This window comes from Ursus maritimus, unplaced genomic scaffold (genome assembly GCF_017311325.1).
Source record: "Ursus maritimus isolate PB19 unplaced genomic scaffold, ASM1731132v1 scaffold_9, whole genome shotgun sequence".
Classification (NCBI taxonomy): domain Eukaryota; kingdom Metazoa; phylum Chordata; class Mammalia; order Carnivora; family Ursidae; genus Ursus; species Ursus maritimus.
The window spans coordinates 74941422-74956553 of NW_024427107.1; positions in this window are offsets into that span (position 1 = coordinate 74941422).

Genomic DNA, 15132 nt, shown 5'->3' on the forward strand with positions numbered 1-15132 from the left:
AGCAGAGAAAAAAAACAAGATCCACAGGACATCTATTGCGCACCTGTATCCAGCCATGCCTAAAACTAATCTACTCAGTCACGCCTCAATAATTGAGAACCCATAAACCGTGTTTTGTTTTATATAAGACAGTTTTGATCAGATCTTCTTTTATTTGTGACAGAAAATGTCCTGGTTGATATGACTGCCAATTATTTAGTGCCACATTACAAGGTCGCCAAAGGCAGGAATGGGATTTATAAGAAGAAATTAGAGTCCTGAAACAGAAGCACAGGCAGGACATGATAACATCAGTGGGTTTGCAGGGTCTGAGGACGTAAGGTATAACATGATTTAGTTCCCTCAGGTAGTCTCTTGCTAGCTTGAGGATACCTGTAGAAAACAAGATACGAACTTTTAATGGACTGTAGAGAATCTTAAAGCCATTGTTCAGTATCTGAGAAACAAAAGCAAAGGCATGCCACAGTGGGATCAAAACACCTTCTGGGATGTAACAGAGATGCCACTTAGAGACTCTTCAGGTTGATTAGATATGCATCTATTCACGCGAGTGATTATTTCACTTCCCTCTCTTTAGGGGAAAAAAAAAAAAAAAAAAAAAAAACAATGACCAGAGAGACGGAGCAATTTTTGCATCCCGGAATACAAAAACGGTAGCTTTCACAATAAAGATCTTGGCTTGTATTTAACAGGGGCATGATGTCTCCTGCTTTTCAGAAAGCAGCAATGCCTCCGTGTTTATTACAGCTCCATCCTCCCTCTGACTATTCACTTCAAAGGAAGGACAGTCAGGGTGAATCAGTGGCCCCAAAGGCAAAGCCTGGTGTTGTCAAGGGCAGGGAGGGACATCAGGGAGTCTCTCCAAACAACGAAGGTGACCTCAGGTTCAGTAAGGTAAGATTCCAAGAATAGATGCCCATTAATCCCTGTCACACGGGTCACAGCACCTCTGTCAACTCAAACATGTGGCTGTCTACCTAGCGGTGTGCGTTCAGCCAGGATATTACGGCACAGACAGCAATACATCTCCCCGCCGCTCCTCCCGCCCCTTCCGAATGCATTAGGTCAGCATCCCACTCTGCAGAGGGGAAAATGACACTTGCATACAACAGCATGCAAAGGAAATGAAAGCGGTTGAACACAGACGAGGGAAGAGAGTATATTGTATGATATGTTAGAGAAGGAAGAAAATTCAGCATGTGAATACTCTTGAAGCTTTAATTTACCCAAATTTAAAATCTTTATCTTCGTATTGCCCATATGACAGATTTCTCTTCCAAGGTCACTCTTGGCTACTTCAGTCCCTGGACTCTGAGGTCACTGCTGATAAAAGCACTAGTTGTGTCGCATATAGGTCTATGGATTAACCCGACGTTTCCCTCCCACACTTCCCATTCCAATAGGGGGCAGTTTGTCTTTACCGAAAGCACTACTTCCTTTGTTTTGTTTTGTTTTTAGTTTTTTAAAAGCTTTTGTTTATTTATTTGAGAGAGAGACAGAAAGAACACAAGCAAGGGGATGGGAACAGGGAGAGGGACAAGCAGACTCCTCACTGAGCAGGGAGCCAGACTCAAGCTCAATCCCAGGACCCCAAGATCATGACCTGAGCTGAAGTCAAACGCTTCACCACTGCACCACCCAGGTGCCCTGCCCTGTTTCCTTTAAAATAAGGTGTCTCGGGGTAGCCACTCAAAAGTACTTGTGCATTTGCACTGCTGAAGGTTAGGGGGCCAAATAACATTCAGAACAGGAACCCTTTCTGAGAGCACACCACGATCACAGGCTCACTGGCTGGTGTGCTCCCCTTGCCCTGCCCAGACTCACACACAACACTAAATGCAAAGGATTTTGGCAGCAAGCTCTGTTGTTTTCCACTTTGGTTTTTGTAGGGCAAAGGAGTATCCAGGCACAAACTGTTACATGTGTGAATGAGATACAATAAACAATGGGGTTAAAGTTGTATATTTCAACCTCACTTGTTGGTTTTCCATGACTACAACAGCTCTGAGGTTCCTTTATGCACTAAAATTGTGTGAATGTTTTTCTAAGTTTCCTTGGGCCCTTTATCCTCAGGAAGCTCATCTTTAAAAAAAGAGAGAGAACATTTGTTTTTCACCTTAGAAGAGTATATATATATATTATATACGTAGATATATGTAGAATATATAAAATTTATATATATTTATATCTACATAAATATATATGGCATTAAATATATATTTAAAATGATATAATATATGTGACATACATGTGTATGAAATTAAGAAGTACCAGCATAAATACATATTGTTCTGACTCTACCCCCCCTTTATTTCTGCCCTGTGTTTTTTCTCTCTGTTAAGGCCCTGATTTGAAAGTTGCCAAAAATTCTACAGTTTAAGTGGCTTCCGATGTAAATAAAAATAAAACATGGGATTGCAAATGGCTGGAGTGAGTGGGGGTGAAGTTTGTACGTTTGAGTAAGAGCCTGTATTTACTGGAATGTTTGGGGAATTGGGACTCTAGAGATTTGCATTTTCTGTGGGTGAACTTTCATATTTCAGTTCTTATCAAATGATTGCAAATATTTAAGTCCCCAGTCTTCCTTCATCAACCTAACTGATTGCATCTTTGCCTAATGACTCTGGGGGCTTCCAGATCTTGGGCTCATCAGTGTTCCCTGTGTGGAATTTGATGTTGGTATGAGTGTTTTAGGGGGTTGAGTTCGTTTCCTTCCGAGTTTAGAATGCAGATACCCATGAACCTGTATGGTTTGGGCAGAATCCAAGTATATTTATAAAAGAGCTGAGGTATCAGGAAATATTGGAGAAATGTGATAATACTATAATATGGACTATTATTTAACTTGCATTATCACATCTATATCTGAAAAGCACACTAGGAGGCTAATGCTGTGAAACCCTTTTACAGACATTGAGCTACTAGCTTGGGGCAGCGGTTCTTCAACACTGGTATGCCTACACGGCCGCTGGAGATCTTACTAAAATGACAGTTCTGACTCATATACCTGGGGTAGAGCCCGAGATTCTGCATTTCTAGTAGGCTCCTAGACAGTGCCAATAATTAACACCTCAAGTAGCAAGGGCACTGAGAAAGTCCAGCCGCTTACCTAGTTCAAAGGCAAGCCGGGCATCTGGGACTCTAGACCGTGACCCTCAACCACTGTCAGACTCAGCAAACATACACGGAGAAGGCTGCGGGTTTTCTTCTTTATGGCAGACACTAACCTTGCCCCCAGAGTCCTTTCCTGCCCGGCTGAGACATATATTCGCATTTCTTCGCAGTACAAAGCTTCAGAAAATTCACTGGCAAGCAATCCGTCAGGTCGGGTTTGCAACATGAAGTTTATGCTTTCGTAGTGCTATGGTTTTTACTTTGGTCAGACGACTTGCATATTCATCTCCCTTGAAAAACTGTACATTTGATTGTTTCTAAAAGTTTTGCTTTAAAACAAATTCTGTGAGAAACATAAATTCTTGTGACAGTGCATAGAAAAAAGGTCTGTTACCTCACTACACAGAAACAAAGACTTTGTAGAATTTTCTTGTCCGCGACTATCTTGTGTGTGAGCTTTAAATTATCTTTTTTTCTTTTACAAGATTTGATTAAGTAAAACATAAACTTTTGTGTATGATAAGTTACATTATTTGTCTCTTTAAAATGAGTCCACACTACTCAATAAAGTAGATCTATCACTGGTTAATTAAATATTTTCATGTGAGCCCCCCCAGATTTTACTATTAATTGATTTATTTTTACTTTTAATAATAATACTGTAAATGACGTATTTGTGTTAGGCTTTTTTTCCCCCTGTACATCAATATTATGCTAGGTTACTGATTTGAAAATTCTTTTTTTTGGTGTGACTTTATTTTTATTTATTTATTTATTTATTTATTATTTTATTATTTTTTATTTTTTATAATAATTTTTTATTATATTATGTTAGTCACCATACAGTACATCCCTAGTCATTCTCTCTTTTCTTTCAGTTTGTGCTTCAAAAGAGTAGGACTGGCCCCTTGGGATAAGCATTTGGCTGATCTTACATTTTTCATTGATCAGACTGCACACATGATCTCTACTTCCTGCCCTCGGATTCACATTTGGTCGTTTTTATACCCAAACACACATCTTTTTTTTTTTTTTAAGATTTTATTTATTTATCCGACAGAGATAGAGACAGCCAACGAGAGAGGGAACACAGGCAGGGGGAGTGGGAGAGGAAGAAGCAGGCTCATAGCAGAGGAGCCTGATGTGGGGCTCGATCCCGTAACACTGGGATCACGCCCTGAGCCGAAGGCAGACGCTTAACCACTGAGCCACCCAGGCGCCCCCAAACACACATCTTACTTCAGAGATTATGCTTTAACACAAAAACTTCTGTTTGAATAGAACTCCAGGTAACAGAAGTAAAATAATTGAAATAATTATCCTTTTCAAACCCTTAGTTTAAAAAAAAAATCACCTCCAAGTGAAGTCTCTACTTGAGTTGTACTTCACCATCTTTCCCTGCTGCCCGAGGCTTGATTAAAACACAAGAATGTAATTATCTGCTAATTTGGAGTCTCAACTGATTAAAATAGAAAGAACTTGCACAGGTCAGAGGTTATCGTGGAGCATAATTAATTGTCCGACACCATCTTAATCAACATCTCTTCAGTGTGAGCGTCTTGCGTTTCTTGGACAGGAAGGGGGAGGAGAGATGTGTGATTTAATCAACTACGCCTGAGTTGTCAGGAATGGATTTGGGGAGGCGGCATCCCCCGGTTACTAGAGAAGGAGCTGAAGTGTTGCAGCCTTCAGTGATGGGTCGTGCATGACCAAGTCTGCAAGATACAAAGTGTGTTATTGAACACAAGGCTTCTAGTCAGTAGCTCACGGCAACTTGATTAAAAAATGGAAGTATTGAATCTGAAAGGGAGAGGTATGCACATATGAATATAGTCTAACTTGACATGAATCATTAGCCACAAAAAGCCGTCGATTTGTACAAGTGTTGCATTGATTGTGCTATAACCCCTGTGTGTTTAAATATAGAATCCGTCCTTTAAAAAAAACCACACACACCAATCAGGTGACCTTTCACATGTTCATAAAGATGCTAAAGGTCAAATAAAATAACAACGAGGAATATGCCGCAGGCAAGATCTGGGTTTACACACTCAGAGAACAATACTGAGACCACGGAGGAGCCACTGATTTGCAGCCCTGGGACAGGAAGTCAATATGCATTTTTATCTCATTAATCAGCATAACAATACGGTAAGGTAGAGAATATGTTTCCATGTTGCAGATGAGGAAAACTGATTCAGAGCAAGTCTTTCCTACTGACCTCGAGCTTGGAAGTGGCAGAGCCAAACACCGAACGTGGTGCCCTTTGCTTCTGTCAGGCCTGGACACAGAGAGCGGTTGGCCCCTGGCGACAACCATGTCCGCGTTGCTGGAACATTCTTACGCCATGGTTCTTTCACTAAATTCTTCTCTCCTCTCTTTGTTCCCTGAACTTGCCGAAAGCATCTCTGTCGTGAAGTGTTTGGATAACAGTATCCTTGGAGTTACTGGATCATTTTTCTGAGGGAGAATTATTGCTATTTTCCCACTTCCACCAAACTGCTTCTCTGAGAGAATGTGAGCTGTCTTAGGGTGGGTTTCATGAGTTTTCTTTCTGATACTTCAGAGCTTAGATCAGCATCCAGCACGTATAAGGTATGCAAGAAGTGTTTGTGAAATAAGTTAATGAAAACAAGGAATACGTGAATGGATGGATACATAAACAGACAAGTGGATGGACAGACAGATGGATAATTGTATGAACAGATGGATGGATGGGAGAAAAAATAGACAAGTTTCCAGAGGTAAATTGGTAAGCAGAATATGAATTCCCTGTGATTCAACATCAGATAAAGAAGAGATGCAATTTGCTGTCAAATGTTTAAGGCTTAATTTTAAGAGTTCTGTCCCCTCTGCTGTTCATTGGCCAATCACCACTCTTACTGATAATGGAGGCAGTGTTAAGGGTTTTCAGTTTATTCCAGTGTGATAATCATTAAAATAATAGTGTTCAGTATTTAATTAGTTGGTGGACAGTTTCAACATTTACATTTTAGAACCAATAGGCTGCATTATATATATTATTTATATTTGTACAGAAAAATACGTGTGTGTGTATGTGCATATAAAGAATTGGCTCAGACAGTTGTGGAAGCAGACAAATCCTAAGATCTGCAGAGTGAGTCAGCAAGCTGGACACCCCAGGGAAACATGCTATAGTTCTAGTCCAAATTGGAAGGACCGAGAACCAGGAGAGCCTATGGTATATTTCCTATCCAAAAGTGAGCAGGCTCATGAATCAGGAAGAGCCGAAGTTTCAGCTCAAGCCAGAAGGTAGTAAAAAAGCTGATAGTAGCTTTTTACTACTGAAAGTAGTAAAAAAAAAAAACTGATTAGATGAGGCCCACCCACATTATGGCAGGCAAACTGCTCTACTCGGTCCACTAATTTAAATGTTAATCCCATCCAAAAACATCCACACAGAAGCATCTAGGATAACATTTGACCAAATCTCTGAGCACCAGACAAGTTGATACGCGGAACCAACCATCACATCATATGTTTTCTTAATTTTTCTTTCTCCCTCATTGGTTGAGAAATATGTTGTCAGATCAAAAAGTCTGCGAGCCAAAGCAGTCTGGTTTTTTGGAGACTGAAGCTGAATCAGACTGAATGGTAGCTGAAGCTGTTGGTCAGAGCTGGGAAGAACTGGAGAGGAAATGCAATTGCATTCTACATAAGAAAGTGGTCAAACCAAGTAAGCTGCATGCTGCTGTTAAGTCCAAAGTCCATGCAGGGTCAGAAATATGCAGAAGAAGTTAAGTGGTGACAAGCGGAGCATAAAATGGACTTGTGGAAGAGAACAAGGCGATAGAGGCAGGTACACAGCTGCAAGAATCGAGAGACAATTTTGAGAAATTGCATGGACTCTGGGTTTGGTCCTGTAACCAGTACAGCACTTTGGACAGAGCTTGTTTTGGAGAGCTGGAAACTGTCTCCCTTGGTTACTACCACGTTCCCATTTCTGAGTTATGTTGCTACCTAGGGTACAGGCAAGTATCGGAAGTTTCATTAATGCGTGCGTGAGTTTATATGTAATAATGATACACTTTCTTCAAGGACTAAGGCGGACTTCAGCATTCTGTCCACCACTCTTTGTACAGAGCTCTGCACTGCAGTCCTCGTCATATCTACCTCTTTGGCTTTTAGTTAACTGGCAAAATTTCCAGCACACCACTGTATACTTCCATCTTACGCTAAACTACCCCTTTATAGCACTCCCTACAGTCAATGGTATTAATTTGTTTCAATGTCTATAAACCCAACTGAAGCCAGGAATGATTCATTCATCAAATATTCCCTGGGTGCCTACAACATGGCACAGAGGAACAAGCAGTGAGGAAGCCGAGGGGTCCCTGCTACTCTATTTTATCAGAGAGACGGAACATGTTTTTGAAAATGAAAAGCAAACATGATATATCAGCAAGTGATTAATTATAGAAAGGGAATAAGATTATGGAGAATCTGGTGGGGCGCACGACTCGGAGTGTCCAGGGGAGCCCTTTGTGAAGTAAATGACAGAAGATTTGGGGAAATGACACTCCTTGCAAACAGATGGATTCTCCTAGTTCAAAGCCAGGAAGCAAAAGCCCAAAGACCAAGCCAAGCTGTTCCACTCGAAGTAAGAAATTTGGATTGTGTTTTAAATATGATCCAATTTATGTCCTTTAAAGTTCACCCTGTCAACAGGGTAGAGGATGATTGTTAGGGCCCAAGGGAAGAATGAGAGTCGGAATCTTGATCATTCCCGTATTGGTAATGGTTGATATGGTGCCAGGCCCCTCACAAATGCTTGATATTTATTAAATGAAATGATTTAATAAATCATTCTCAGAAAGTTAATTCCCTTTCATTGCAGCTCATCCATGCTCATAAAGTTGAGTTTTTTGCTTTTTAACTCAGTCTTGTTGGAAAAGAAAGCATCAGAATATATTCAGAATCGTAGACTACTTAGGAAAAACTTGCTCTCGCCTCTCTCAGAGTCCTGGGCTCCCATAAAACTTAACAGCACCATTGTTTTCCTGCTATATATATTTTTTCTTGTTCATTTTTAAAGTATCTTCTAATATAACACTGCAAAACTAACTGCTATCATAAACACAATTTGGCTAAAACTAACAAGACTCACAATTTTTTTCTCCTATTTTTATTTAATAAAATGCTCTGAATACAGATTAACTTTATTTTTCCAGTATTTCTTATTGTCTTACCTGCTTGCAAACACAAAGCAAAGGTTCTTTGATAAATGATCATAAAATGCACTGGGTTTCAATTTTGTGTTGGCAACATCCCCTGTTTTCTCACCCAAAACAGAAATGTATAATCTTCTTCAATACGGCTCAGTGGAACTCAGTTAATCCCTGCATGTTGGAGTTTCTTACCAAGTTGACTCTTGTCCTCCATGCTGGTGATCTGGTTGCCCTGACGTAACAGGGACTTCCTCAGGTGAGGGTACTCCAAGCACTGGGCACAAGTTACAGACCTGGAGTGAAAGGGGATTTGTCAGTTGGGGAAAAAAAGTCTGAGTCCAGAATCTGTCCTTGGAAAGACTTCTCCAAGGTTAATAGCACCAAAGATGTGATAAGCTCCCACAGGACATAGGATGGAGCAGAACTCACAGTTCTCCAAATGGGAAACAGTACAGTGTCATGCTGTCTGAAACGAGATTTGGTCATTTATCTATTTTTAAGTAACAGCTTAATTGAGATGTAATTGACATAACCTAAAATTCACCCGCTTAGAGTGTACAATCCTGTGTTTTTAGCATATTTACAGAGTTGTGTCAACATCGCCGTGTCTAATGGTGAAGTTTTTGTGTGTCACCCCAAAAGACACGCGTTACTACTCACTTCTCATTGTGTTTTCCTTCCATGCTCTGGAAACCACTAATCTACTTTTTCTCTGTGGATTTGCTTATTCTGGAATTTTCACATAAATGGGATCATACACTATGTAGCCTTTTGCAACTGGCTCCTTTCTCGAAGCATTGTGTTTTCCAGATTCATCTGTTCTGTAGCATGTACGAGTACTTTATTCCATTTTATTGACAAACAATATTCTATAAGGTAGATGTATCACATTTTGTATCTATTTATCACTTGATAACACAGGTGGGTTGTTTCTAATTTTGATTATTATGAATAATGCTGCTGTGGATATTTGCATACAGGTCTTTGTCAGGACATGTATTTTCAATTTCCTGGAGTATACCTAAGAGTGAAATTGCTGAATCATATGGTTTAACATTTCAAAAAACTGTCAAACCATGTCTGTGGAGGCTGAAACATTTTGCATTTTCATCAGGAATATATGAGTTTCAATTTCTCTACATCTTCCCCAAATATTATTGTCTATCTTCTTGATTTTAACTTTTAGTGGGTGTGAAGAAGTATGTCATTGTATTTTGATGTTCAGTTTCCAGATGACTAATGACTAAGTACCTTTACATGTGTTTATTAGCCATCTGTATATTATCTTTGAAGAAATGTCTGTTGAAATCCTTTGATCATTTCAAGTCAATTAACTATCTTTTTATTAAGTTGAAAGTGTTCTTTCTATATTCTGGACAGAGGTCCCTTATTAGATACGTGACTTGAAAGTATTTTCTCCCATTTTTGGGTTGATTTTTCACTTTTTGATGGTTTCCTTTGAAACACAAACACTTTTCTCTAAAATTTCATGAAATTCAGTTTATTTACTTTTTCTTAACTGCTTGTGTTTTTCTTGCAATGTTTACAAAACTACCACCTAATATGAGGTCATGAAGATTTACTTCTATGTCTTCTTCTAAGAGTTTTATAGTTTTTGGTCTTATGTTTAGGCCTATGACTCATTTTTAATTAATTCACTCATTTTTAGTTAATTCCTGTATGTAGTGTGAGACAGGAGTCCAACCTCATCTTTTGCCTGTGGATAACCTGTTGTCCCAGCATCATTTGTTGAAAAGACTATCAGTTCCCCATGACTTGTCTTGATACTCTTCTTGAAAATCAATTAACCATCGATGTAATGATTAATTTTTGGACTCTCAATTCCATTTGATCTGTATGTCTGTTCTTATGACAGTACTACACTGTTTTGATTACAGTAGATTTAATTGTCAGTTTTGAAATCAGGAAGCATGAGTACCTCAAATTTGTTCTTCTTTTTAAAGATTTGGCTATCCTGGGACTCTTGAGTTTCCAGATGAATTTTAGAAACAGTTTGTCAATTTCTGCAAAAAAGCTACTTGGTATTTTGATAGGGATTAATGCTGGGTGTCGTGAGCTTAGTTTGGTTTTTGTTGTTGTTGATGATGTTTTGATTTCTTGAGGTGGAAATTCATGTTATTGATTAAACATACTTATCTTTAAATATAGGTATTGACAGGTCTAAATTGCCCATTCCGCACTACATCCTATAAGTTTAGAAGCATCTCATAAGTTTTGGTACATTGTTCTCTTCATTTTCATTCACTTCAAAGTCCTTGATAACTTCCCTTGAGGTTTCTTGTTTGACCCATTGCTTATTTAAGAATATATTGTTTAATCTCCACATATTTTTTAAATGTCCCAAATACTATTTTTTTTTCTGGAATTGATTTCTACTTTCATTCCATCCATGTCAGAGAACATACTTTGACTTCAATCCTTTTAAATTTATTGAGGCTTGTTTAATGGCATAGCATATGGTCTATCTTGAAGAATATTCTATGTACGCTTGAGAAGAATGTGTATTTTGCTGATTTTTGAGTGACGAATCACAGTCTTGCCACTTATTATCTATGTAGTTTGGGAAAACTTATTTATTTAATTGAAGGGGCTCAATGTGTCTCAAACTATTTTCTCAAATAGTTATGTCATTTTGGGGGATGATGATCTTATAGAAAATGTTTTATTGTTGATGTGTTGATGTGTTTCTGGATTTGTTTTGTTTTATCTGTTTCCTTTTTGAGAATTAAATAACATAATATATGTAATAAAATGTGTAGCCTTGGGGCGCCTGGGTGGCACAGCGGTTAAGCGTCTGCCTTCAGCTCAGGGCGTGATCCTGGCGTTATAGGATTAAGCCCCACATCAGGCTCTTCCGCTATGAGCCTGCTTCTTCCTCTCCCACTCCCCCTGCTTGTGTTCCCTCTCTCGCTGGCTGTCTCTATCTCTGTCGAATGAATAAATAAAATCTTAAAAAAAAAAATGTGTAGCCTTAAGCATATGGTAGACTCAGGATAGTTGGCACTATTACTCTACCCCTGTATAAAATTCACCTTTGAAAAACTGTTTCTCTGTGCAAGCCAGCATGGTCTTTCTTAGAGAAATTGTTGTTTCTATGGCAATAAATTGACTTCAGAAGATCTAATGGTTCTCCCTGCTCTTTGAAGAAAGGAAATACTTGATTTCCATTAATTGACAGAGAGGGAGGGATTATTTCTTGAAAATATATCAGAAACTCATTGAGGAAAGGGGGGTAAACAGAAGGGGGAATGAACCATGAGAGACTATGGACTCTGGGAAACAAACTGAGGGCTTCAGAGGGGAGGGAGGGAGGGAATGGGATAGACTGATGATGGGTAGTAAGGAGGGCACGTATGGCATGGAGCACTGGGTGTTATACGCAAATAATGAATCATGGAACTTTACATCAAAAACTGGGGATGTACTGTATGGTGACTAACATAATAAAAAATTATTATTAAAAAATAATAAAATATTCAGAAAAAAAAGAATAATACACACACACACACGCTTTCATGTGCAAATATACCAATATCGCAAGTTCTTGGAACTGGAATTGTCAGGCCAAAAGACAGGAATGTTAAAATTAAGCTAGATGTTTCCAAATTGCCCACTTAAAGTTTTGTCCCAAATTATATCTCCACCAACAATGTACTGGTGAGCTGTTTCTCACACCCACACTGAGATTTTGATCCACTAGAGCTTTTGTAGAAGAAATATAGTAACATTTTTATTATTTGCACTTACTTAATTTTGACTGAGTTCAAGTACCTTTCATGTGCTTAAAGCCATTTGTGTTTCTTTTTCTGTGAACTGTTCAAGTCAGGTTAGTCACTTAAGCTTTTGAAACTTCACTTCCCTCATTTGTAAACTGAGGGTTCTGAGGACTGAGAATGCAAGGGGGTTTTACACAGCACCTGACAGAAAATAGGCAATTAATAAATGTAGACTGTTGTTGTTTTATTTAAAAAAAAAAAAAAGAAAGAAACTCACTGAGAAGTTTTGAATGCTTCAAAAAAGCAAAACTATTTTGAGCAACCTATGTTACAAATCCGGAGGAGCCGGGTCATACACAAGCATTCACCATGACCCACTAAGTTTGAAGACCTCATTGTCTATGAGGAGAGACAAAATGTGATGCAAATAAGCCCACAACATTTTACTCTATTCTTCCTGGGCTGAAAATGTCTTCTTCCCATATATCACGTGGTAAATAGCTACAAAATTTTTAACTCATTTCAACTACTACTTCTTTCATGAAACCTCCCATAATTGAAAATATGAGGCTTCCTTCAAATAAACCAATTATTATTCAATTAAGTCTCCTTTAAATAAGCATTTCAATTTTGTTTTAAGGTATAATTATTGACTTAATCTATGAAACAGGAATCTGAAAAATAGAGACTGTGTTCTGGATTTCCAGGAGCATCTGTGTAGTTTATGTAAATTCTTTTAAGCCCCAGTTTCTAACTCTTAAAAAAAAATGGAGATGATTATCTCTTCTTAAATTTTTACCACCACGGTCCAAAGGGCCTTATCATTTAGTGAGTAAAAGAATAGAATTCTCTGAATGCAACTAAAAATGTATATTCCTGCCAGTGAGAACTTCTGTGAATCTCTGTGCAACTATGGCATGCTGACCTAATTCCATTCCAAAAAAATATAACTATTTCATTGTTGAGTCACCTGTTCAGAATAAATTTGCTAAGTGACATAGCCTAAAATTAACAGGATCTGGAGCCAGTTGTGTTGTTTTTAATTCTTACTCTGTGGCTGTGTGACCTTTGGCTTGTTTTTGCCGTCCCTGTGCCTCAGTTTACTTAGCCTTATGAGCCATATTCTAATTATGCTTACTTCATAAGGTTGCTATGAAGACCAAATGAGAAAAACAAGTAAATGACTTGTAACAGTGCCAGGCCAACAGAAAGCACTAAGTCAATGTTAGTTATTATTGTTATTATGATCATGTTTATAGCCATTTTTTAAAAAACCTTCTTAAGTAATACAAATTACATTTTTTTCCACTTTTATGATCTTTGGAAATCTGAAGACCCAGACTATGTACCCTTAGACTAATTTGACTGTAAAACTTCTATTAGCTGTCTCAGATTCTGTGACTGAGTGTTGAAGCCCCCACCAGTGGGTGGGGACAGGGTTCTGGAAGAAGCTGCCTGGAGGAGCCTAAGCTCAGGTATTTTACCAGAAGTCCTCCAAGATAGGAATATCCAAGTGGTAATCGAGGCCCCCCTCCTAGAAGAATAGTTGAGAGTCAGAACCAAAGTGGAGGGATTGTGTTAGATAAGCAGGCAATAGAGTCAAGATTTAGACTTCAGAAAATCAGAGCATAACCAAATGTTTCTTTATCCCATCTTTGGGATCATAGCTCTTTGCACACTTGTGATTAATAAGCTAATTATTTAGAGTCATGTGTCGTATGCTTACGTCTCTTGCAGTGAATGAGAAGCCAGGTAAGGGCACAAACTGCCGCTCTTGTGTCCATTTCTGTCTGTGTTCAGGGCCCGGCATTTGTCATCTGTGCGTGTGGATTGATTGAATCAATGAAGTATGGTGAGCCCTTCGTGACTTAGGGGAAACGGCACGGGTATCTAAGGTTTCTCCAAATGAACTGGGATTTACATGGTCCTTGTACTTGTTCTGTTACCTAAAACAACAAGATTAAGATGGACGTCTATGAGCCATGAGCACAAGGGAAACAATACCAGACCGTAGAACAGCAGCAGAAGCAGAGACATTCCATCGTGTTCAACACCAGATTCAGACTAGTTTGTACTTTAAGAACATCATTACATTTCAAATTGGTCTGGTTTGGGAAATCCCAGTTTGAATTCGGAAGCTCAATCTACTTAGCTTTGTTGTGAGAATTAAATTTGACAATGTATATAAAGCACTTAGTTGAACACAGAGAAAGCAGCCACTCCTGGGGACTGGGAAGGAGCTACGTGCTTCTTTCACTTTTGTTTTTGTGCTTGTTTCCCATCTCTTTATTTTCAGAGCTTAACCCAGCAAGCTCAAAATAGACATCCGGTAAATGAATGAATGCGTGCAAAAATGAATGGATGGATGATTGTACGGATAAGTAGGTGAGGGGAAAAGTGCCTGCTATTCCAAGATGATTATTTGTTTTCATGGCATGGTAAGGAGAAAAGGTTTGATTAGGACAAACATTCAGTGGACCTTGTGACTTTGCAAAATCCCTGAGAATGAGCATGTGGCCTTCTCTCTGGCCTCATTATGCGGGTCTTGTACACACTTGGGCCGAACCCGGGTTACACCTGTCCCCATTTTGCACCCAGCTGGAGACTGCCCTCTCATGATTTCCCTGCTATTGAAAGTCTCTCGCTGAAGCTTACAAACCTAGTGTGATCCAGGTCAACACGCTCAGACAAGTGGAGTAGTTCCAGTGACCTCAAAGCCAAGCCAAGAAAGCCACAATAACCCCTGTGCAGGTAGTGCACACAGCCAGTGGGACCTGGCTCTTACCAGACCTTCTCAGCTTGCTGGTCTACTAATTGTAATTGGATGTACGATGAAGCTCCTACGAAGCTTCTGTGGATCCCTCAAAAACAATTCATTGGCTTCTCTCTACTCTCTGAAAGGTTTCCTGACATTTGTCAAACATTCAACAAAAATTGCTAGTGTATGTTGTCTGTTGGACCTTGTGATAACATCCAAGTTTAAAAAATTAAAAATTTGATTCTCCAATTGGAGAGTTGTCCTCTTGGATAGGATGAAAACAAGACTTAAAAAATAGATGGTACAAATATGGCGTGATCATTCATACAAGGGA